The 27,305-nt window shown below is 34.5% G+C and overlaps 1 pseudogene; it reads right to left on the bottom strand.

Annotated features, from left to right (window-relative positions):
- Nucleotides 1–5,705: 5,705 nt before the first annotated feature.
- On the bottom strand, nucleotides 5,706–26,387 carry LOC116624442 (annotated as a pseudogene).
- Nucleotides 26,388–27,305: the final 918 nt, after the last annotated feature.

The raw sequence follows: 27,305 nt of genomic DNA, 5'->3' as shown, positions 1-27,305 counted from the left end.
GGAAGCCTCCGTAGTAAAGTAGCACCTTCTGCAGTTTCTACTGCTTAAATTTTATTTTATTTTTTCCTATTAGCAATTAGGAACAGAAATAACAAGGGCAGTGGAAACATACTTGCTGAACTCAGGGGAGTTGAGCCAAGAAGCATTTTCTTAAATCACTGAAGTTTAGCAAGTAGTAGACAAAGAAAAGGACAGTACCTTCACTTAGAACACTAGTGCTGGTCCAGGAGGAAGCCTGCCCAGCATGTTTTACTGTGGACGGCAGAAACGAGAGATGAAAAACCGACAGAAGAAAGGCAAGGGCAAAAGAAGATAAAGGGGTCTAGGAAACTCTCTATGTCCGTGTTCTTTCTGGGGATGGGCCATTAAAACAAAGAGACACACAACATAAAAGCACAGTAATTATGCAAAATTAAATAGAAAAAAAAGGTTACCTGTACAAATAGCACAGTGCCATATTTAGAACTCTGATTTAGTGAATATAGATTTTAGCACTTAGTAGATTCTGACTATTTGGGATATATGGCTTAATCTGATTATTTTAACAAAGACATTCAATAATACTTTTTCCACTATCTGTTATCGCATTCATAGATAAGGAAAATAATCTTAGAGAATTTATTTTATTTGCTCAAGATTAAGTATCTACTTACTTATCAAATTGGAATTAGAATCTTTATCCTCCAACTCAAGTCTTATGGAGACTCAAGTTTTCACTGGGCTAAATTTTCTCAGCCCTAAATCCAGTGAAGTTTCCAAAAGATAAGAACTAGTTCACTATTCTCTATATTATTAGATAGATACTGATTCAGTGGAACCTTATCTAATTTACACCTTGAGTTTGTGTGGCTAGCTGCAGTTCTCAGATGAACAATTTTCATGACATAAGCCCACTTATACAAGTAACTTTCCATGAGAACTTTAGCTCTGAGTTTGGAGAGTGATGCCTTCCTGAAATATTCTGTACAAATTGTTTGCTACTTGTTGCCTTGGGCTGTCAGAATAATTTACAACCCATGTGACACCTGTACTCTTTATTCTATTGGTAATTTTTTTTTTTATAATTTATCATAGTGTCATTCTTGGAACTTGTCTTGCTTCTATTGAAAAAAAAAGCATAAAAGGAACAAACTAATGTTACTTTTATTTGAAGCTTAGACAAGCAACTTGGTCTAGAACAAAAGGGATTTAATAAATCTACTTTAAGCTGCAGGGAATATAATCTCAGTGATAAAATCAAAGTTGCTTTCAGGATGGCATCATGTACAAACTTACATTGTTGATGAAACACTTGTTCTTGGGATTATTAGGTATTATCAACTGTCTCTCCAGTGCTGCAACACAGTTTTAGGGTCCTGTAGGTTGGCAATTAATATAATCATATTGTCGCCTCTGGCTCTGCTATTTTCAGTGTCACTCCATCATGCATTTTCCCAGCATTCTTGGTCAGCATCTCATATCTGACAGATTTTCAGCTGGTGTAGGACAATAAGCACTCAGTTCATGTGGCAGAAATGAAGTGATCTTTCTTAACCTGTTTAAAAGCACCGTTCCCAGAATTTTTCTAGGTCAAATTAATCATGTAGTAGGTTATTCCTAAAACTAATTGATACCTTGTACTTAGAGAGCGACTTACCATTTTCAAAGCAGATTGATATTTTCGACCCTCGTAGCAACTTTATAAGACTGGGAGAATGAAAGCATTATTCTCAGAATTTTTGCAGAGAAGGAAATAGAAGTGCTGTAAAGTTAATTGGCAAAAAACCATACAATTCCTAAGTGGTAATGTTACAATTTGAATCAGATGGTTTTCTTGCCTCTATACTATATTTTTTCATAGTAATTTTTGAATGATTTATGTATCTTCTACGTTGCCCCCAGCAGTCGTCCATGAACATGTAAATACTTGGTACATTGATTAATTGACCTTTTGTCTGATAATAACTCCTAACACACTTGCTATATCAACAGGATACCAGGCATAGTTTCATTCCCATGACTGGATTTGTACCAATATTTGCTCATTTTCCTTAGATTATTGTAAAAGCTTAACCAAACATCCTGGCTGCACTGGTATTTTATATATATCCCTTGATTCACTCTCAAGTTTTAAAATTGAAATTTGTTAAATTCCTATATACTTTTGGTAGTGTAAATATATATTCACTGGATAATTAAAGTTATAACCAATGCAGAAATTCTTAATTAAAAAAGCAATTAATCCTGAGAATAGAAACTATAACCTAGATCATGGTTTCTCCTTTATTTAATATATTAGAGAGCATAAAGTTTTTAGTCATAAATAAAGAAAACTCATTAATCTGGTTCCCAATCTGGATTAATTTCCCTTAGTGAAAGATCTAAATTGTAATTTTTTTCTTTCTAATGAAATGCATTTTTTTTCAAAATGCATTTTCAATACCCTCTTATATACTATAATTGGAATTAGACTAACAAAGCACTAGAGTTCTGAAGCTGAATAACCTCAATGAATAGATAAGAATGAGTTGAAATTAGCTCATCAATTGCTTGTATGTAAATGATTTCTGGAGTGTTTGGACATCTGAAAACAGGTCCTTACATCCTTTTCAGTTATTTCGATATTCTCTGGGCAAGTATTAATTTTCTTTCCAACCCCTTCATTATAGATAAGTAAAAGCTCAGGCCATTTTATAACAATTTAGTAAATGCCCTAAATGAATTATTGTGAAGTGTGAATTAGTGAAATTCAAATTAATGAAAGTGCTGTATCGTAACTAAAGATATTTATCAGCCTAGGTTTACCTCCCCCGTCTGGATTTATAGCATTAAGTTTTAGGACTTTGTGGCTTCATTACAATACCTTTGCAGACACTATACAAATTATAAAAACACACACACACATACTGCTTATATAGTTAATACCCCTGTAACTATGCAAGCATAATAATATGATTTCCAAAGGGGCTTACAAAATTTCGAAAGATATTTCTAACAATATAATTGTATAAGGGTAATACGACAATTGGGCCAAGCAAGGCTTTGAATTCAAGTGTCCTAAGTTATCCTGAACCTCCGTGCCTTCGTCTGGACAATATTAATATATATATACAAGCAAGGTAATATGAAAGCCAATATTTAGACCTTGACAATTGGCTAAAAATAGAAATTTAAAGCACTTTGAAGACGTAAATTGCCACACAACATCATTCTATTGGGGGATTTTAGCTTGCTTATGAACCTTAGGAGTCAAGAAAGTCATTTAAATAGACTAGTTCCATTTGGAGCCAATACCAGTAATACACCAGCAACAGACTGGATCTGAAAGAAACCCTGGATTCCTAGTCTGTTTCTTTCCTGGTGGTAGCTGAGTGATATGGAGCCGTTAGATATGCTCTATGAACGTTAGTTTCCTCAACTACAAAATGAGGATAATCATGCTAAGCTCACATGGTTAATGATTTGAGATGAAATGAGTTGTGTTCGTTAAACTGCTGGTAATCTCTAGATTTCTATACAGGCCAAAGCTGTTTTAATGATTGTTTTTTCACTTTGTTTTGGTTAAGTCAGATTCTTCAGTGGCTAAGTGACTTGAGCTCTCTGTGGAAACCATGGGATTACTCATGCGGTAAACTGGTCTGTGCCTCTGGCGAAAAGGAAGTTAAAGGAAATTACCTCAGGTTTAAGGAAGTACAAATTCAGTTCAGGTGCAGTAAAACTGCAAAGGAAAGCATGGCTACAAAGACGTCGTTATTGGAGAAGGGAAGTTCAGTACGTTAGGACTGGCATGTTTGACTGCATGACTGAAGTTTCTTGTCACAGGGCTCCAATGCTGGTTAATGTCGGAATGTGGGCAAATGACAAAGTATGATATGCAAATTGGACATTTTGTCATAGAAGTTTAAATACAACTGTCCCTGGTAAGGGTTCCCTCACCCTTCTTTTTCCTTGTTACTTATTTTTGCTTCATTTTCTATTGTGAAATATAAAAATATAAGGAAAATGGCATAAACATAAATGTAACACTTAGAATTATTAGAAAATGAGCACCCATGGGGTGCCTGGGTGGTTCAGTTAGGTAAGCCTCCAACTCTTGATTTCGGCTCAGGTCATGATCTTAGGGTTGTGAAATGGAGCCCTCCAATGGGCTCAGGACTGGGAGTGGAGACTGCTTAAGATTCTCTCTCTCTCTTTCCCTCTGGACTCCCTGCCAGTCACACATGTGCACTCTCTTTCCCTTTCAAAAAAAAAAAAAGAGTACCCATGTAAATGATCACACAAGTAAAAAATAAAAAAAAAAATACCCAGCAATTTAGAAGCCCTCTCTATCAGTTAGCATTCTCCAGAGAAACCAAACCAACAAGATATATATTGAGATAGGATATTCTCTCTCCTTCTCTCTTTCTCTCTCCTTCACTTTTTCTCTCCTATGTGTATGTGTGCATGTGTATGTACTCCCTTCCATGCATTTATATATATATATATATATATATATATGTATACATATATTCACACAGACAGAGAGAGAGACAGAGAAGGAGGTTGAAATTGAGATTTATTTTAGGAATTGGCTCATGCAATTGTGGGAGTTGTCAAATTTGAATATTGTAGGGCTGACCAATAGGTTGAAAATTCTGCTAAGTGTTGATGGTGCAACCTTCAGTCCAAAATGCATAGGACAGGCCAAAAGTCTGAAAACTCAAGTAGGATTTCCATGTTATAATGTTGAGTCAGAAATCTTCTGTAGGAAGCCTCAGTTTTTGTTTTTAAGGCCTTCAACTGATTGGTTGAGATTCACTCACATTATGGAAAGTGATCTGCTTTTTTTTTTTTTTTTTAATTTTATTTATTTGCCAGAGAGAGACACAGCAAGAGAGGGAACACAAACAGGGGGAGTGGGAGAGGGAGAAGCAGACTTCCCACCAAGCAGGGAGCCCAATGTGGGGCTCGATCCCAGGACCCTGGGATCATGACCTGAGCTGAAGGCAGACACTTAACGACTGAGCCACCCAGGCACCCCGGAAAGTGATCTGCTTTACTTAAAGTCACCTGATTGTAAATGTTAATCACATATCCAAAATACCATCACAGCAACATTTAGAGTAGTCTTTGACCAAACAACTGGGCACCTTAGCACTCAGTCAAGTTAACACATAAAATTAACCATCACAGGGGCGCCTGGGTGGCTCAGTCGGTTAAGTGTCTGCCTTCGGCTCAGGTCATGATCTCAGAGTCCTGGAATCCAGCCTGCATCGGGCTCCCTGCTCCGTGGGGCGTCTGCTTCTCCCTCTGCCTCTCCCCATGCTCCTGTGCTCTCTCTCTCTGTCTCTCTGTCTCTCAAATAAATAAGTAAAATCTTAAAAAAAAAAATTGACCATCACAGACAATGCCCCTTACAAATAACAAATGCCTCCTTCCCTGCTCAAAGTAATCACTGTGCTGACATTTCTCCCTCAGTTCAAGAAGTGATTGCTTGCTTTCCTTTGTTATACTTTTACTACGTAAGTACAAACCCCTAAACACTATAATTTAGGTGCAACTTTTTTTGAATTTAATATGAATGGAATAGTACAGAGTGTTTTCAGTGTATGTGTTGTTGTTTTAACACATTCAGAAGTTTATTGCAGGACACTTGGACAGTAGATAAATGGAATGGAAATGCCTACATGTCGTTTTGAGAATCATCCATACTGAATTTAAAAAGCACTACCAGCAAGATTTCGTTATCATGATGTTTTCTTTTGTTTCTTTTCGTTTTCTTTTTTCTCTTTTTCAATTTCAGCAATGTATTTCTCAATTTCTTCAGGGTTTAAAATCTTGAGGGGTTGATCTCACCTCATGACCCCCAGTTCAATGTTTTTGCCGCCAGACTGAACCACTTCTGGGAGGGCCTTGCTAACCAGCTCAGGTCATCTGTCTCAGGTTGGCTGTGTCTATGGCTTTGTTGGTGTAATTCTCTGGAAGTTCATGCCTTGACTTGGCAACCCAGCCTATGGTATTGGCCTTCCAGGCAGGGTATGTCCCCCAAGGGTCAGTCTGATGGAGTCTGGGGGTGCCATCAAAATCAAAACTCACAAAAAGGGCAGAGATGCCAAACAGTCTGTGTCCTTTCCTCTGTGTGTAGCCCTGCTTGCAACTGGCCATGTAGCCACACCATGGTGACCGCATCCTCCATGGTCAGTCGGTGGCTCTGGTACTCCACCGAGGCCCTGTTGATGACTGTCCTCACATCGGAGATGAGCCCTGCAAATGCCATGCAGATGTTGACATCCACCGCCTGCTGTATCTAGTTTTTGTTTGTTTGTTTTGTTTTTGCTAAACGAATTTGTGAAATTAATAATGTAACCAGTGATATATTTGATTTTAAATTTATCATCTTACAATATGTTTTTTGTTTGTCCTGTTTTGTGATTCTTTACTTCCCCTTTCTAACATTCTATTGATTTGATTATTTTATTATTCTTTTATTTTTTTCCACTTAGTTTGGAAGTTATATCCCCTTTACTATTAATTGGTCATAGGCTAAAGACTATACCATACAAGCTTGACTGATCAAAGTTAATGTTTTTTGAATCTTTTACTCCCTTCCATGCATTGATAAACACTATAGTAGAGTTTAACTATTATATCCAAAGTGAAAACTGTCTTTGGCAGAAGCAGATTTTAAGATTAGGGATCATCTGTTAATGTATTAAAAAAGGTCTTCCAGGAGAAACAGCAAAGATGTGTAGCAAATAGCAAGGGAAAGGAAAGAGAAAAGTCTCACCTGGTAACTCGGGAGTGTAAATTTGCCTCAGTGTTGCTTTAACCCATGCAAAGGAGATAGGTTTTTATGCTCTAGTGACCAAGAGTTTTTGGCCAAGAATTTCAAAGAATTGAAATTAGAGGCTAACAGAAATGGGGGAAAAAAAAAATCTGGGGAAACAGAATGGAGGATAAAAATTATTGGTTTTATGCATCCCTCAATTTAAATGCTATTTTCCTATTTTTTTTATTCTAATCCTTTTTAAGCCCTTATACTGCATTACCATTTCAGCTATGTAGCCAATGTTCATTTAGATTTGCACATACACCTCTAATAGGTTAATGCCTTCCCCACTATCAACATTTACACTAGAATGGTACATTTTTTAAGATTGATGAACCTGCACTGACATACCATAAACACCCAAAGTCCATACTTTACATTATGACATTATGCTTCATTCCTGGTGTTGTACATTCTGTGTGGGTTTAGACAAAGTATAATGACATGTATCTCCCATCATGGTATCATACATATTATTTCCACCAACCCAAAAAAACCTCTGTGCTACATAAGTTCATCACTTATGGGAGTCTATTTCTAATTTCTCTAATCTGTTTCATTGATCTATTTGTGTATTCTTTGCCAATAGCATACTGTCATGATTACTGTAGCTTTAGGACAAGTCTTGGGATTGGGTAGGGTCTGTCCTCCAACTTTGTTCTTCTTCAATATTGTGTTGGATATTCTGGGTCTTTTGCTTCAGAGTTGGTCAATATCCACAAAATAACTTGCTGGGGCCTGCACTGAGTCTATAGATCAGTTGGGAATAACTGGCATCTTGACATATTGAGTCTTCATATACATGAACATGGAATATTTCTACATTTATCTAGTTTTTGGATTGCATTTGTGAGAGTTTTGTAGTTTTCATCATATACATTTTGTATACATTTTGTTAGATTTGTACCTAAGTATTTGAATGGGGGGGTGCTAACGTCTTTGCTTAAGCAAGGACATCTAGTATGATTTTGAAAAACAGTGGTGATGGGAGGTGTCCTTGCTTTGTTCCTGATCTTAATGAGAAAGCTTAATTATGATGTTAGCTGTATGCTTTTTAGATATTCTTTATCAATTTGAGGAAGTTTGTTACTATTCCTACTTTACTGAGAGTTTTTATTATTTAATGGGTGTTGGATTTTGTCAAATGCCTTTTCTTCATCTATTGACATGATTATGTGTTTTCTTTTTTAGCCTGTTGATGTGATGAATCCACTAATGGATTTTCAAATGATGAACAAGCCTCATTCCACTGATGGATTTTCAAATGTTGAACAAGCCTTATATACCTGGTATAAATCCCACGTGGTCATGTTGTATAATTCAACTCACTGATATTTTCTTGAGAATTTTTGCATCTATGTTCAGGAATAATATTGATCTGTTCTTTTATTTTAATATTTTGGTTTTGGTATTAGCTTAATGCTGGCTTCATAGAATGAGTTAGGAAATATTGCCTCTGCTTTATCCTCTTAAAGAAATAGTAGAAACTTTGTATAATTTTTTTTCCCTTAAATCCTTGATAAAATTTACTAGTGAACTCATCTGAACTCATACTGGTACTTTCTGTTTTGGAAAGTTATTAATTATTGAGTTAATATCTTTAAGATATAGACCTATTCCAGTTGTCTAATTCTTGTAGGACTTTTGGCAGATTGTATCTTTCAAGGAATTTGTCCAATTTTTTTAGGTTATCGAATTTGTGGGCATAGAGTATTTATGGGTATAAAGTCCATAGTATTCCTTTATTATCCTTTTATTTTTATTTTTATTTTTTTAAAGATTTTATTTATTTATTTGAGACAGAGAGAATGAGAGAGAGAGAGAGCGCATGAGAGGGGGGAGGGTCAGAGGGAGAAGCAGGCTCCCTGCCGAGCAGGGAGCCCAATGTGGTACTCCATCCAGGGACTCCAGGATCATGACCTGAACCGAAGGCAGTCGCTTAACCAACTGAGCCACCCAGGCGCCCTTTATTATCCTTTTAATATCCAGGAGATTTGTAGTAATGTCCCCTCTTTCATTTATTTTATTTATTCTTTTAAGATTTATTTATTTGAGAGAGAGAGAGAGAGAGAGAGCATGTGAGCAGGAGGAGGGACAGAGGGAGAAGGAAAGAGAGAATCTCAAGCAGACTCCCTGCTGAGCATGGAGCCGGACGCTGGGATCCATTTCATGACCCTGAGATCACGACCTGAGCCAAAACCAAGATTTGGATGCTTAATAAATTGGGCCACCCAGGCACCCTTCCAATACCATTTGTTAAAGAGACTCCCTTCTTCCCATTGTATATTCTTTCCTGCTTTGTTGCTCCCAAGCTCCTTTGGTCCTTTGCCTATATTAAATTAGATTATTTTTGTCGGTGTTGATTTTTTTTTTTTTTTTTTTTTTGGTAGAGAGTGTGTTTGCATGAGTGGGGGGAGGGGCAAAGGGAGAAGGAGAGAGACTCTCAAGCAGACTCCCCACTAACTGGGGAGGCCAACATAGGGCTCAATCTCATGACCCATGAGATCATGACTGGAGCCAAAATCGAGAATCAGAGGCTCAACCAACTGAACCACCCAGGTGAACCCCCTCTTTCATTTATGATTTTAGTAATTTGTGTCCTTTTTTTCTTTGTTAGTCTGGCTAAAGGCTTGTCAATTTTATTGATCTTTTCAAAGAAGTGGGTTTTAATTTCATTGATTTTTCTGTATTGATTTCCTGTTTAAATTTCATTGATTTCTGCTGTTATTATGTTTTTTCTTCTGCTTATTTTGGATTTAGTTTGCTTTTCTTTTTCTAGTTTCCTAAGGTGGAAATTTAGATTATTGATTTTAGATCTTTCTTTTTCCTTCTAATATATTTTCAATGCTGTAAACTTCCCTCTAACTACTGCTTTCACTGCATCCCACAATTTTGATAAGTTGTGCTTTCAATTTTTATTTTGTTGAAAATATTTTCATGTTTCTCCTTTGATTGCTTCTCTGGCCAATGTGTTACTTAGTAGCATGTTGTTTAAACTCCACATAGTTTTGGACTTTCCATTTTTCTGTTATTGATTTCTAGTTAAATTCCACTGTGGTCTGAGAGCAGATACTGTATGATTTCTATTATTTCAAATTTGTTGAACTGTGCTAGATGGCCCAGAATTTAGATATCTGGGTGAAAGTATAATTTTTCATTTCTGTTGCTCTTCATTCCTTTCTGCATGTCCAAACTGACAACTGAGATCATTTTTCTTCTTCCTGAAGAAAGCTCTAAGCATTCACTTTATGATAGGTTTGCTGATGGTGCATCTTACTAGAATTTCTCTATCTAGAAATATTATTTTTCACATCCATTCTTGAATATTTTTTCTGTATTTAAAATATGTGATTGGAAATTATTTTCAATCTATGTATTAAAATATTATTCTCCTGCTATCTTGCTCCCATTCTGCTGTTAGAAGTCGTCTACGAGCCCAATGGTTGTTAACTGTTGTGAACTTAAAGGTAATCTGTTTCAAAATTTCTTTTTGTGTTTGATTTTCCTTAGGTCCAAATAATGTATTTGTATATAGATTTTACTTACCTCCTTGGTATTCATTTGGTTTTTGAATCTACAGATGCTCTTTTATCAATTAAAGGAAACTCTTATGAATTAAAAAACATATATATTCTTTCTTCCACATTTTCTTCCATTTCTGCTGACTCCAATTGACTGTGTATTATATGGGATGCCTGGGTGGCTCAGTGGGTTAAGCGTCTGCCTTTGGCTCAGGTCGTGATCTCAGAGAACTGGGATCAAGTCCCACATTGGGCTCCTTGCTCAGGAGGGAGCCTGCTGATCCCCTGCTTATGTGTTCTCTCTCTCTGTGAAAAAGAAATAAATAAAATCTTTAAAAATTAAAAAAAAAATATGTGTTATATTTTCTCACTACATTTTCCATGTCTCCTCCTTCACAATTTTTCAGTCTTCTTGTTCCTCTGTGCTTAAATCTGGATTTTTTTTTTTTTTTATTCTAGTACTGCTATTAATCCTACTGAGTTCTCAATCTTGATTAGTGTATATTCCATTTCTAGAATTTCTAGTCAGTTCTTTTGCAAATCTGCAATGTATGTTTAGATTTTTAAGTTCCTTGGTGACATTTTTAAATTCAGCTTTTCTCCCCAGTAGAAAGAATATCCTTTTACTACAAAGAATTTTAGTGAGCTTATATCAGTTGTCAGTAAATTCTGTTGGTGCTCAGACACCATGATTGGCCTTATCTAATCCCTAGACTATTTTAAATGTGTGCTAGGCAATGTATTTTAGAAATTTATGGGACATAATTTGAAGAATCAATAATTAGAAGAATATTACCTTTCCTCAGAGAGAATTTCCTTTTGCTTCTACAGCCATATGATGGAGTGAACAATCTAAAATCACTGTAAGCCAATTTTACAAACTGAAATTTCCTGAACTATCAAAGTGTCTTGAAGTCAGGATTCTGTGTCTGCAAGACCTACTTTAATTTTGATTTAAGTTTACTTCTGGCGAGCAGTTGTGCAGTTTATATAATTAAGTATAAATAAAGGATTGTTTACCAGATTCCCAACCTTTCAGAGATCGTGAACTTCAACTTTTGCTTCTCATCTCGTCTCTCAAAATTGCTTCTCAGCCTCTTAGTCCAGAGCAAAAGCAACTTTATTTTGTTATTATTATTTTGTATTTCCTGTTTTTTTTCTATGAGGTGTGCATTCTTTTCTATTTTATCTATAATTTCTAGGAAGTTTTATATTTTTGTTTTATTGTACTTTTACCTTCTTTAAACTCTTAATCCCTTGTTCTTTGTTTTGTTTTGTTTTTGTTTTTTTGTTTGTTTGTTTGTTTTTAATATAATTGACACCCAATGTTACATTAGATTCAGGTGTACAACATAGTGATTCAACAGATTTATACATTATGCTGTATTCACAAGTGTAGCCACCATCTGTCCCCATACATTGCTATTACAATATCACGGCCTATATTCCTTATAATGTGCTTTTATTAGCATGACTTATTTATTCCATAACCAGAAGCCTATATCTCTCACTCCCCTTCGTCCATTTTGCCCAACTTCTTACACCCTTCCTTTCTGGCAACCATCAGTTTTTTCTCTGTATTTATAGATCTGATTCTGCTTTTCATTTGCTTATTTTTTTTTCCTTTTTTGATTCTACATATGACTGAAATCATATGGCATTTTACTTTCTTAGTCTGACTTATTTCACTTAACATAATACCTTCCAAGCACAATCTTACCTTTTATACGACTGCATAGTGTTCTGTTATATATAAATATGCCACAACTTCCTTATTCATCAGTCTATCGATGGACACTCAGGTTGCTTCCATATCTTGGCTATTGTAAATAATGTTGCAATAAACATAGGAGTGCATATCTTTTTGAATTAGTGTTTTTGTTTTCTTTGTGTAAATACTCAATAGTGGAATTATTAGAACATATGGCATTTCTATTTTTAATTTTTTGAGAAATATTCATACTGTTTTTCATAGTGGCTATACCAGTTTAACAAAGGCAACTTTAAAACAGTGGCTTCAGCTTTTGATTTTTGTCTTCTTCTAGATCTTGATATATATATATATACAAATTTATGTATGTTTATATGTAAATTTGTATATGCATATATATACACATAATTTCAAATGTATACATATTTTTATATATTTATACTGACATATACACATTTAAATAGCATTTCCCATTTTTCCAGGAAGAAGATTATTCTGAATTACTGAACAACCATTACTGACTATATTGAATTTTATACTTATGGACACTTTTTAATAATACTCAGAAGGTTTAGCAAATGCCTTTGGAAGTGGCACCACAGTGTTCTAGAACATTTTTCCCACTAAAACCACCCATGAACTTTACCTTAACAAATTTGTCTACATATATTCTTTATGGTTATAATCCCTGTCTCCATTAAATGGAACTTACATTTTTGGAAGTAATTGCTACATAAACCTAAAAGTGTCACCTTAATAATTTTTAGGGTGTTAAAATAATGCATAATTTATTCAATGCATAAGCAAATTCCAACATTACCTCTGGCATCAGAACATGACTTGGCTTATTGAAGGGACCTTGGGCCTTTGAACTCTGACTTTTTCCAATGGAAAAAAATTTTAAAAAGGTAGAAATAAAGTATTTTGAAAAATAAAACAAAGTTTTAAAAAAGGGAATGCAAATTGAAGAGTTATTAAAAGCTCATCCATGTACTTTGCACTTCTAACAGATATCTGGTATAAGAAGAAAGTCATGGATAAAAAAATTGCAAGTTCAAAGAGTATAGGATTTTAAAATGTTTTCAAAATTATAAGATCAAATCTGAACTAATTATCATAAAAATGGAAGAAAAATAGAACTTGTTTAAAAATCAAAATATTTGCTGCTAATTTATTGAGAAATATGAATTATATGCTTTTTAACATGTAACAAATGTATTGTTCATTGTAATGAGCAAAGAAAAATAAACATCAATATTAGCATCCACAACACTAAATATGCACTAAAAGGACCTTGTTCAAAGGTTATTTTAAGGTAGTCCATAATATATTAATGCAAAGTGATACATTTTATTTCATCAGTTTATAATTCTATAAACCTATAATTCAATGCTCTGGTCCTGGTTTTCACTTTACGGTGGATACTATTTAAATCTACTTCCTATTTTTCCTGATGCTTAAGGCATTTTAATGAAATAATGTTATAAAAAGTACAAGCTATTTTATAGTCAAAAATCAGTGAATAAGGCCGCCTGGGTGGCTCAGTCGTTAAGCATCTGCCTTCGGCTCAGGTCATGATCCCAGAGTCCTGGGATCGAGCCCCACATAGGGTTGTCTGCTCTGCAGGAAGCCTGCTTCTCCCTCTCCCACTCCCCCTGCTTGTGTTCCCTCTCTCACTGTGTCTCTCTCTGTCAAATAAATAAATAAAAATCTTTTAAAAAAATCAGTGAATAAATGCACTCATTCTCCTTATCAGTGTCTTATGTCATTCCCAAATACCTTTCTCTGGAGTAGCTTGAGCTTGCTATTTACCTCATTTCACCAATTATGCATTTAAAATATATTTTCACATACATATGTCTATCTATAAACAGTGCATATTATAGCTATATTTTTTTAAAATATGCAAGTGGTATAATTGGCACAAGTTATATTTCAACCTTATTTCCTCACTCACATCAGTTGTTTTTAAAATATAATCATATTAATGTCAGTTTCCAGCAAACTATATAGCTATTAGTGAAAATAATCGCTATTTTCACTGTCAATGAAAACAACAAAGAATGTTAGATAAAACAAAATGAATAAAAGCTTCAAATGTGTATGTTCTGGCAAGATAGTTAGAAATCTTCACTCTAAAAAATAAAATTGAAAAAAAAAGCAAGAATCTAGACATTTAATCAGAGCACTGAAACCATTTTTCATTTGTAACGTATTTGCGTAACCCTCGTGAATGTGACTTTAACTTTTCACATGTTAAAGATCAAAGAAGACAGGGATATTAAGCCTTGATCCCACTTAAGGTACTTAGCAAGTCCAGCTGGGAAACATGTGCATGAAGTTGAGACCCCAAAGGACTATGCATTCAGTTGAGAGTAATTTTAAATTAAATTTAAATTAAATAAACACTTTACTATGAGGGAAAAACAATGATAGTTGCACTTTTAGAGCTGTGGTTAAGAGGGCAGATATGATCCATATATAGATAGTCTTCTAAAAATATATAATTACCATATGAATGCACATATTAGTAGTATCAATTCATAGTACCTTGGCATTATGAACACCTCAAAAATATCTAAAGCCAAAATCCCATTTCAAATTAGAGTCAGGAGTAGTAATGCTTGCAAATAGCAAGCACAAGCTACATTTAATATTGTCAGGAAATCTCACCTTTTCCAAAGTTTAATACTTCCTACCAATCCCCACAACAAATATGAAATTACCTTCTAAAAATCACAACAGGAAAATAAAGAATACTGTAAAATGACTGAAAGCAGTATCAGATCAACAAGATCTTAGATATTTGAATTATAAGACATAAAATAGAAAGTATTAGTCAAATATTAAGTAGGGCTTAAATCACAAGTGAAGAGAAAGGAACTATAAAACATTAATAAAGAAATTTACAAAATAATAAAATAGAACTATACATATCTTAAATAATTAAAAATTAGTGGACTTAATGAGAGTTTTGACACGATTAGAAGGAGAGTTAATAAATGAGCAAAACAGGGACGCCTGGGTGGCTCAGTCAGTTAAGCGTCTGCCTTCGGTTCAGGTCATGATCCCAGGGTCCTGGGATCAAGCCCCACAAAGGGCTCCTTGCTCTGCAGGAAGCCTGCGTCTCCCTCTGCCTGCCGCTCCCCCTGCTTGTGCTCTCTTCTCTCACTCTCAGACAAATAAATAAATAAAATCTTTAAAAAAATTTTAAAAAACTTAAAAAGAAGCTTAATTTAAAAAAATGGCAAAACAAGAAGATGAAGACAACAAAGATTTAGAATGTCTAAAATCAAAGTTATGGAGTAAAAACGAGAATGGAAAATAAATATCCCATGAGATAATGGCTGAGAATTTTCCAAAACTAAGGAAAGCCAACAACTCTTAAATTTCAGAAACCCAATGAATTAATTTAAGTAGGAGAAATAAAGCATAATAATAATTCTACTTCACTCAGAATAGTGAAACTCAAAACAGCAAAGAGTAGACAAAATATATTCGAAATAGCTCAGTAGAAAATAGATTATTTTTTTAAATGGCTTTTTTTTTTTAGAGTGAGAGCTAATGTCAAAACAAAAATTCCACCAGACAAAGCTGAACACATAAGGAAGACTTTATTCATAGCTATTTCAATAGGAGAGAGAGAGATCAGAATGAAGTATGAATTTAGCTCTGATGAACCAAAAGAAACACTGTTAGTTTTTAAGAGTTGGGGTGAGGGGGAGAACAAGACCACCTGTGTTTGCTAAGTGACTGTACTCAAAGGAAAAGTAAACTTCCTCATACTTTCATGACAGGAGGTAGTGTTATAATGTGGAGTAACTTGCCAGTGGCAGCTAGGTTCCTACCCTCTCACAAAAACCTGGAGGTTATCTTTAATGATTATATTAGAAAAAGATATTTCCCAGGTCCTTGAGAAAAACACTTCCGGGTGGTAAAATTGGCAGGTGGCCTTTAAATAGTTTTACATCTCAAAGGGGACAGGTAAAGAACTTATTATGACAGGTTTTCTAAAGTAAATGCTTTTAAAAAAGGCAAGTGAGGGGCTATCCAACAGGAAGAAGCCCATCTAAAATGTAGTCCAGCTGAGAGGAACCTGGAAGCAAATTTGGTCACACGTTTATTTCCTGGACTAATGTGGAAAACAGAACCTTAATGTTTTTGGAAGTTAAAGAGGAGAATCCTTATGAGCCAGCATCATGGAAGGAATTTTTAAGAAGATACAAGAGCAAAAACCGCTGTTAAATCAAAAATTAAGAAATCGACAAACCAAAATACCTTAAGAAGTTTTGTTCATCAGCAATCACCTGGAAGAAAATCAAAATACCCACTACTGAAAAAAGAATTCCACCATATATAACCTATAAAGAATTTTCATCCAGGGATTAAGTATTTCAAAATAACTATGGAATAAAATGATCAAAGTAAAATGGCCAAAACCAACCTCCCCAGAAGAAGAAATAGGAATTACCAATAAAAACAGGAAAAAGATGTTCAAACTTAACAGGTATCTCAGAAATATAATTAAAACTGAAATGAGACACTTTGGACCTAATGAAAGAATTTTAAAAAGTGAAAACTTTGACAGTATCAAATATTAGCATGAATGTGTACTCCATTGTTGTTGGGTGTAAGCCCTGCAGAAGACAGTTTGACCTTAGCTTCTAAAGTTAAAGATACACATGCCTAAGGTCCAGCAGTTCTACTCTGAATGTATACCCCAAGGACACCTTTGCGTACGTGCACCAGCAGATTTTACATGAATGTACCGGCAGAGCCATTTATGAACATGGTAATTTTTTTATGGTATAGCTTATGGAGAGGGAGCAAAACAACAACACCAAAAATAATTCCCTAGAGAACACAGGTGTGTTAGATTAAAATATATATCTATAAATATATATATATCAGTATCCAAAATATATTAAGAACTTATAAAACTCAACTCCCCCAAAAAAACAAATAATTCAATTAAAAAATGGGCAGAAGACATGAATAGACATTTTTCCAAAGAAGACATACAAATGGCCAACAGACACATGAAAAGATGTTCAACATCACTGGTCATTAGGGGGATACAAATCAAAACTACAATGGGGTATCACCTCATACCTGTCAGAATGGCTAAATTAACAACACAAGAAGCAACAGGTGTTGGTGAGAATATGGAGAAAGGGGAACCCTCTTGCACTGTTGGTGGGAATGTAAACTGGTGCAGCCACTGTGGAAAAAAATATGGAGGTTCCTCAAAAAGTTAAAAATAGAACTACCTTATGATCCAGCAATTGCACTACTAGGTATTTACCCAAAGAATACAAAAATACTAATTCAAAGTGATACATGCACCTGGATGTTTATAGCTGCATTATCAACAATAGGCAAATTACTGAAAGAGACCAAATGTCCATCAACTGATGAATGGATAAAGAAGTAGTATATATACAGAATATATATATATATATATATATATATATGAATATATATTTAGAATATGTATGAATATATATTTGGAATATATATGGATATATATGGAATATTTATGAATATATGGAATACACATATTAATATATATGGAATATTTATATACCACTTCTTTATATATATGTGTGTATATATATATATGTATATATATATGGAATATTATTGCCATAAAATGAATGAAATTTTGCCATTTGCAGTGACTTGGATGGAGCTAGAAAGTATTATACTAAGCAAAATAAGTCAGTCAGAGAAAAACAAATGTCATATGATTTCACTTATATGTGGAATTTAAAAAAACAAAACAAATAATCATGGGGGAAAAAAGAGAGAAGCAATACAAGAAACAGACTCTTAACTATAGAGAATAAAGTAATAGTTATAGAAGGGAGGTGGGTGGGGGGATTGGTTGGATGGGTGATGGGTATTAAGGAGGGCTCTTGCTGTAGTGAGCACTGGGTGTTGTATGTAAGTGTTGAATCACTAAATTGTACACCTGAAACTAATATTATGGTGTATGTTAACTAACTGGAATTTAAATTAAAATATATATATATATATATATATATATATATATATATATATAATTTACAGTGAGTTTCAGAAATTTTAAATATTTAATAAAAAATTAAGAGTCAAACATGTCAACTCATAATTCATATTGACAATAGAAAGTCATGTATATGTCACATTGACTCACATCTTTATATCCATGCTGAAAGATGACTTGGATGAGGAGAAACAATGCCATTAATTGATCACAGAAGAACCATTTACATACATTTTGGTAAGTCATAATTCTTTGAAATTCAGTGAAAAAAGGAATAAAAATAACTGATTTTTGAAGAAGAGAGAAACAATTTATCGTTACAGTCTAAACTGAATGAGAAAGTCATGGGTTGTCCAAAATAAAAGAAAAAATATAGGTGGTACTTCTAAAACTTTGTGGATATATCAGAATGGCTGTTAAAATAGATCTAAACTCAATGTTTTAAATTGTGTTATACATTATATTTATATGGGTATTGGAAATCAGGACATTTAGATAGTAGATGTAAATCTAGTTCAGGAAATGTATCTCAGTCCGAATTGCAGGCAACTTGTAGAGTGCAGGAGGTCCTAGGGTTGGAAGAGCTAGGGGCAGAGTGGGTGGATAGGAAATGCTTTACATTTCCTGGGGTAAGATAATGGGGACATAATAGGTCCTCAAAACAAGATAGAAAATGGATGACCCCGCTGCTTGAGAATGAGACAGCCACACACTTAAAGTGGCCACAGTAGCACTGAGACTGGTGAGTAATCTTTCAATGACTTGAGCCACAAAAAAAAAAAAAAAAAAAAAAAAAATTAAAAATTTAAAAATTTAAAAAATCCAAACCAATCAACAAATAAAATGTCCAGCAGTGATAATTAGGAAAGAAGGGACTTGTTAGCTTGAAGATCATTTTCAGAGGTAGAAAAGAAAGAAGAGAGAGAGAGGAAGGAGGGAAGGAAGGAAGGAAGGAAGAAAAAAAGAAGGAAGGAAGGAAGGAAAGAAGCAAAACATTCACAAGATCTCTATTGTGGCAGAGTAAGGGAATATGTAATCTACCTCAAGGAAATAAGAATATGAGGGGCAGGGGGAGGCATCACATGATTTTACTAATGAAGATACAGTGCCAGATAAGAGGAAGATGGTGCTAATGATAATAGTATCTAATGATTGATTCTGATGTGCCAGTTGATAAGGCACATAATGATTTTTCTCATTTAATTTTTTAAACAACTATAAGATAGATATAAGTGTTACTCCCATTTTAAAGATAAGAAAATTGAGGTAAAATTTATATTATTTGTCCAAGGCCACACAGTCATACCAGCTGGAGATGGAATTTGAAACTGTGTTCCATGACTATTAAGCACAATACAATAAAAGCTATTATTAAATAAAGATCTGCTCTCTTAACTTTTCTGGGGAGGCTGCGGTCAGGGAAACATGGGATATAATGTATGCAATGGATATGGACTGTAGGACAGCTAAAATTTTGTTTATTTAATTAGACATGAGTCTACAGTTTAAATACATGCTAATAGGGGCGCCTGGGTGGCTGAGTCATCAAGCCTCTGCCTTTGGCTCAGGTCATGATCCCTGGGATTGAGCCCCGCATTGGGCTCCCTGCTGAGCAGGGAGCCTGCTTCTCTTTCTCCAGCTCTTCCCTGCTTGTGTTCCCTCTCTCACTGTCTCTCTCTGTCAAATAAATAAGTAAAATCTTTAAAAAAATAAATACATGCTAATAGAAGGTTCTGTAGTACATGTTGAATAAATATTATCAAAGTTTATGGTTATCCTCATAGGTTTGTAAAGATAGATATTAACACTTTAAATTTTCATTTCATAAATTTTCATTTGATAAAACCCTCTGTACTTTCTCAATGTCACACTCTGAATCCCAACAATTTCCTTATGCTCGAAGCACAGCCTCTGAACTGCTAATGTAAGAAAGCTTGTGTGCAGGGTCCATTGGAAGAGAGAGAGGCTTTTTTTTTTTTTTAGACTCTTAAATTGCTCTGACCTTTTGAATGAATCTCTGCCTTGTTTTAAAGAATCAGTGAAATCTGATCAGAAGGATTCTCAGTCTGTTAAGTGAAGCAATTAATTTTGCATCATTACACTACCTGATATATTATTAGCAGTCATTTTCCACAAACACTGTCAGTATGAAGGAGTTTCACTATGAGCCTCCATTCTCTGCATCCAATAGCATTTCTACCTCACTCAGCAGAATAGAGATAAACTTAATAGTAAATGTTCTTGAATGGGGAGTAGTCACTCCATAAAAATGTCAGTGTTCCAAGTTTCTGTGACATTTCTGATCACTATTTTTCAGTTGCTAGAATGTTTATTACAAACTCTTTATCTTTAAGGAAATCCAGTGATGCAGACAATTATCATACAACTTATTTTACTAGAGAATCCCTTAAGAGGTAGTCTGTCTATAGAAGATCAATTATAAGTTGTGACATAAACTTTTTTAAAAGTTCTAACATGGTGGCATAAAGAAAATATTTAACTTTTTTTTCTCACTTCCTTACCTCCAAAGGAAACTTCACTTATCTTTGCCAGAAGATTGAACTCTTGTTCAAAACATTTTACATCTGAGAAGGGATACTAATCAATTCTCAACACCTTCCTGAGAAGAGAAGGGTCAAAAAAATCCATACACAGATTATTCTCATATCAGGAGCGGCCACTCCTATTGCTAGTATGTTCCACAGTAACTAATACTACTAAGTCAAAATGAATTGACCCTAGAAAGTTTTAAAAGAATGTACAATATGTCAGATGTTTCCCCAAAGGACATGAGATTCCCAGTCCGGGATTCTTCCAGTTCTCTGTGTGAGGACAAGTACAAAAGGGAGGAGTGGTAAAAGAATGATTTAGAGAGATAAGAAATTCGGGCAGAAAATAACAATATAGCTTGGGATTCTCTGGAAAATGTAGGAAGAAAAAAATTTGATAAATGCATTAAGTGTCTCTAAGGATTTCTCATTCCTTTTTTTTTTTTTTTAAGATTTTATTTATTTATTTGACAGAGAGAGAGACAGCGAGAGAGGGAACACAAGCAGGGGGGAGAAGGAGGGGAGAAGCAGGCTTCCCGCCGAGCAGGGAGCCCGATGCGGGGCTCGATCCCAGGACCCTGGGATCATGACCTGAGCCAAAGGCAGACATTTAACGACTGAGCCACCCAGGGGCCTTCTCATTCCCTTTTTCAGAAGTTTACACTCCTGTGTTTAAAATAATATCTATTGAAGGCATTATGGAAACTTCAATTACAATTTTGTATCATCTTTTCTATTGGGGGCAGACTAGACAAATTATTTATTCATGATGATCTGCTTTTCACCTTCTGTAATCTGAAGGGCATGCTCATCAGTTGTTGAGAAAAGGAATTTTTAGAATCTTGGGAGGAGAGCTTATTCTTCAATGTAGTATACACTTCAGCTCCTATCTGTAATCTCAAAACAAAATGGAAATTTCTTGCAACAGACAAATCTTACATATAACAGAAAGATATGAGCAGGTAAAGGACTTCAATTATTGGAGTTTCAAGATGAATGAGAACTGTGACGGCTCTTGAGTGCCCTGGAGGAGGATGATAATATTTCAATCACAAGGATATCAATGAAAAAGAAAAGGAAAGACGGCTTGAGGTAGCATATACAGCTCACCATGGAAATGAAAGATGAAAAAATATAACAGAGAACTCTAGGACAGTGAACTTGTCACAAAAAACAAGTACAGAAGACATACTTATTTTCTAACAGTTATAGTAGAAAAAAGGAGTGGGGAGAACAGACATTTTATGAAAGGGAATAAGAGCTGTTACATATTTGCTAGATCTTACAGGAAAAAGAGATCAAGGACATAGTATTAAAACTTTGGGTTTCAATTAATAATATTCATGAATCAAATACTTCCTCATGACTAGAAGCCATAGGGTTTTATAACTTTCAAATTAATTTTAAAATATAGCCTTTATAACAAAATTTTTTTTAGGCATCAGATTTATAACTTAAAAAATGAAGACTGTATGTCTTTACATTTCCTCCCTTCTAAAATATCTCATTGAAATTATGTTAATTACATGCAAAGAGGAATAAACATATAACAGAACTGATAACTGAAAGTGACTTGGGTTATTGTGGACCAGCAACAGATACATTCTTAAGAACAAAGTATGAGAGAGAGAAAAGGAAAGGGGATAAGCCAAAATAGAAAACATTGCAACTAAAATATATACTTAATTAGGCAGCTTCAAAGGTTGGTCTTTTCTTACTGGCAGATCCCTGAGAGTGATTAAGAACTAAATCAGATAGCTTAGACAGCTGGAGTAGGCTGTAGTTTAATACTGAGTTTAAATAATTTGTTCCCTACATATGGAATAGAGTTCCATATTAGTTTCTCATCCCTGTGCTCATAGAGAAATTTTAAGTATTACATAGGAACCCAGGATAAAAAATGATATCTGGTCTCTTAAGAAATTGAATCATCTTTTAAGGAAATGCAAAAACATGACTTAGAATTTTTAAAGAAATGCATTTTTCAGGGATAGAATAAAAATAATTCTGGCACATAAATTTAAAATAAATTTCCAGTGTAGAGAACAGAAAAAAAGATGAAGTGGTGAGAATAATCAGAAAAATAACAGATAGAGGGGATCAATCCAGAATACCCTATATTCAAGTAACAAAATTTCTATTAAAAAGAAAGAAGAATAGAGAAAATGGTGGCACAAGAGGGAGACAAGCAGAGCAATTATATATAAAAAATAATAATACAAACTTTTGAGAAGTGAATAGATTTATTTATAGAATTGTGTGCCTATTGAGTATGAAGCAGAATGGAAGAATGTCCACACCTAGAAAGAGTCTTGTGGAACTTCCTTATATCAAAAGTATAGATAGAATTCTTAAAGTTTCCAGAATCAAAGATTCGTTTGCCTAAAAAGAAATAGTTGAGCTGACATCAGATTTCATCAGTAGCACTGGATGCCAGAGAAGATGCAGAACAGCCAGACTGTCATCCACCTGTTGGGGTGTGTGTCCTTAAAGAAGTTATTTAACCTGTCTTTGCCTTAAGAGACTAGAATACATTTGACTTTGAGCTTTGAAAGGCAAAGTTTTAGTGACAAGGATTATGAAATTAAGAACCAATGAGGATCATTTAAAAAAAAAATAGGTAAGTCTCACATTGTTTTAAAAACATTGGAACAAAATTTAAATGTGATTTAAGAGAAAATGATTTCTAACATAACATTTCTATCATAAAGAAATGATAAAAACATTGAATGTAACTGTGTCAACTACCTGCAAAATATGATGGAAAAGAAACAAAATATCCTCCTTATTAAAATGAGGTAATTTTTTAAAAACAGAAGTAAGTTCCAATTATAGTTTTGTATCATAGTGGAGGCATAGTAAGAACTCCTTGGAAAGTATTGGGCAGGAGGCAGTGTGGGTAAGAGCGGGAAAAGAGAAACAACATTGGTTTTATGTAAATCTATAAATTTAAGCCAGTATGTTTGAAAATTTCCTGGATACAACAAATCTACAGCACGGGTGTGATTAGGCTCATAGGTTGGATAAATTACCTTTATGCCTAATTTGCTTCATTTTTTCTAAGATTATTTATTTAATTATTTGAGATAGAGAGAGAGTATGAGCAGGGGGAGGAGCAGAGGGAGAGGGAAAAGCGGACTCCCCACTGAGCCGGGAGCCAATGTGGGGCTCAATCCCAGGATCTTGAGATTATGACCTGAGCTGAAGGCAGACGCCTGACTGAGCCACCTAGGTGCCCCCTAATTTGTTTCATTTTGATTAAATTACTTTCATGAAGAAATTACCACTGGGTATAAAGTGAAATGAAAAGCCACTCTCCTGGTACTCTGGGTAATTTGGTCACTCTGGAATTGGTCTAGGCTATTAAAATGATTTCTCTTCTTCTATAACATCCCAGGAAGATTATGCATGACCCAAAGTTAGAGTTTAACACTCAACAATTACATTAACATAATTACCATCTTATAAGCAATTTTTTGTTTTGTATTTGAGTCACTCTAAGTACCAACAGCAGATGGCTCAATTGCATTTATAAACCTAAAGTAACTGTGGGAATGCAGACTGGTACAGCTAATCTGGAAAACAGTATGGAGTTTCCTCAAAAAATTAAAAATAGAAATACCCTATGACCCAGCAAATGCACTATTCGGCATTTATCCAAAGGATACAACATAATGATTCGAAGGGACACATGCACCCCAATGTTTTTAGCAGCAATGTCCACAATAGCCAAAATATGGAAAGATCCCAGATGTCCATCAACAGATGAATGGATAAAGAAGATGTGATATATAAATATATATCTATATATCTGTATATCTATATATCTATATATATGGAATGGAATATTACTCGGCCATCAAAAAGAATGGAATCTTGCCATTTGCAACAACATGGATGGAACTAGAAGATATTATGCTAAGTGAAATAAATCAGTCAGAGAAAGACAAATACTATATGACTGCACTCATATGTGGAATTTTAGCCACATTTTCATTAGTTTGATGACAATAACACAGTCAGGTTTATTCTCCTCCAAACATATGAATATAGGGGAAGGGAAGGAAAAATAAAATAAGATAAAAACAGAGAGAGAGATAAACCATAAGAGACTCTTAACTATAGGGAGCAAACTGAGGGTTGCTGGAGGAGGAGTAGGTGGGGGATGGGGTAATTGGGTAATGGGCATTAAGGAGGGTACTTGATGTAATGAGCATTGGGTATTATATGCAACTGATGAATCATTAAATTCTACTCCTGAAACTAATAATACACTATCTGTTAACTAAATTGAATTTAAATAAATAAAAATAAATAAATAAATATAAATAAGTAAACCTAAAGTAAATATTCCATACCTTGACATTATAAATGTAACAACATAACAAGTACAATTTAAGTAGAAGGAGAGCTAAGGTAGGGTCTGGTAAAGGAGCCTGTTTCTTAGCCTTTCAAGAAGGAAAAAATGGTATGGCCTATATGTAATATCTAAAGAAATAGAAATTTAGATACACTTACAGAAATTAAAACAACAAATAAAAAAACTAAAAGTAAACATCTAATTAAAAGAAACTTGGAAAAGCCATAGAGGAGGGAAATTTTGGATGCCATATGAGGGTTATTAAGTACCATATTTTTAAATGTGGAGCTAGACTATATTCTACTTAAAACTGATTAATTAAAAAGTGGCAAATAATTTTTAACTGGTGCAAAAGTGCAAAATGCCTTCCAGATGATCCCAAACCAAAAAAGCGTTAAAAGTGGTCATTTTGGGGCAAGCCTAGACCTAATCATTGAGGAGCCCAGGACAAGAAGACACATACCTGCATTAAAATATTTTACATTTATTAAATTAAAGATAAACTGTTAAATAAAATATAATCAATTCTTCTACATTAACTAATAGTAGCTTTATAACAAAACAGAACAAAAAGGAAGAAGAAATTCATCAATTAACCTAGGCAATGAACTCATTTATTACTGTGTCTGTCTCATTGTTATGTTGATAAGTTGGTAGTATTTTATGCAATAAAATGGAGACCCATATAATTCACAAAGTATTACATATATTTCCTAAAATTCCATCTAATGATGTGAGTAAAATCGCTTCATGCAAGATTTTAATATAACTGCCGTTTTACTGTGGGTGAAGCCAAATTAAACAAATTTTTTGAGTCTGTGTAGTTTTCACAAAGTATTTTTTAAATAATTATTTCAGTTTGGAGACATTTTCATTCTGCTGAGGCGGCAACTACTGATATTAATTACATTTTAAAGCAATACTTAGAAGCTGAAATAAAGCTTCCACTCATGTTAGAACATTGGAACAGAATCTGTCCTAGATGCTCTACGTGTTCACCTAATTCCCCTTTTCTGCTCTTTATATCTACCCAGTAACAACTCGCACACGTCCCCTTCTCTGGTGAATTGCCCATGACCAAATGATAGCTACCTTGCCTGGTTGGACACACGGACTCCTCCACCTCCACCGCAGCCAACGAGGGCTTGTACAGAAGGCCAGTCCCTTGTCACAAAGTGGGGCTAACTGTGGTGCTGTCTGCGCTGCTGAGATTACCTTCTTACTACCTTTCGGCATCCTGCCTCATCCAATTTTCCTCACTCCCCTCCTCTGGAAAATAGCATTCAACATACCACTTGAACAAAAATCTCCACCTGAGCCTGCTTCTGGGAGATGTAACTTAAATCAGGGTCTAATATGATAAATTATCATCTCAGATAAATTTAGCCTATTTTAATTTTATGTATAACTTACCACTTTCATATCATACATCCCGACCTTCACTGTTTTTTTTTTTTTTTTTTTTTTAAGATTTTATTTGTTTATTTGGGAGAGAAAGATAGCATGAGCAGTGGAGAGGGGCAGAGAGAGAGGGATAAGAAGTCTCCCTGCTGAGCCAGGTGCCCCACACAGGTCTCGATCCCGGGACCCTGGGATTATGACCTGAGCCAAAGGCAGATGCTTAACCAACTGAGCCACCCAGGCAACCCTTCACTGTTTCTTAAAACAACATATAGATCTATAAAGGAAGGTAAAAAATAATCATGTAAAATAATTAAAAATAATAATAAAAATATAATTTTTAAAATTTATAATTTTAAATTAAAATTTATAATTTAAAAAATAATTAAAAATAATATGTAAAATATCACACCTGTTACATCTGGTCCTAAGGGGTACAACTATTTAAGATTGCAGTTTCCTGTTATTAGCAACAGTTGATAATGGTGTCCTAAATGGTGAGTACCTCTGCAACAACTAAATGGAACGTGAAAGATATTAAAAAAGGATGCCCAGTGTAAGATGGAACCATGCTTATAGTTAGATTCCCTGAACAAAATGCCACTTGAGATGATATTTTTTCAATGAATAGGTGAACGTTTTATGATTCTGACATAATAACTGAGATAATGAGGAATACGTAAAAAGAAATTTGCCATGGAATCTCAGGATACACATAGGATGCACATATGATGCTTTGCTATAATGATTCAGGATAAGAAAAATGACTAGATTCAATGGACATGTCTGTCTTAAAAATGAATTAGGCTATTTTTCAGAAGTTTTTGACTTACACTGTATTTTCAGAAGACCATGGTTAAAGGAAAAGGGAGTAGATTGAGATTTTGGAGACCTAGTATCCTGCCCTAATTTTCTTATATACTTCTATGCTCTTAGGCAAATCAATGT

Source organism: Phoca vitulina, unplaced genomic scaffold (genome assembly GCF_004348235.1).
Source record: "Phoca vitulina isolate PV1807 unplaced genomic scaffold, GSC_HSeal_1.0 scaffold67, whole genome shotgun sequence".
NCBI lineage: Eukaryota > Metazoa > Chordata > Mammalia > Carnivora > Phocidae > Phoca > Phoca vitulina.
Note: the sequence above shows the minus strand (reverse complement) of the source record. Positions and strands in the feature narration are given on the sequence as shown.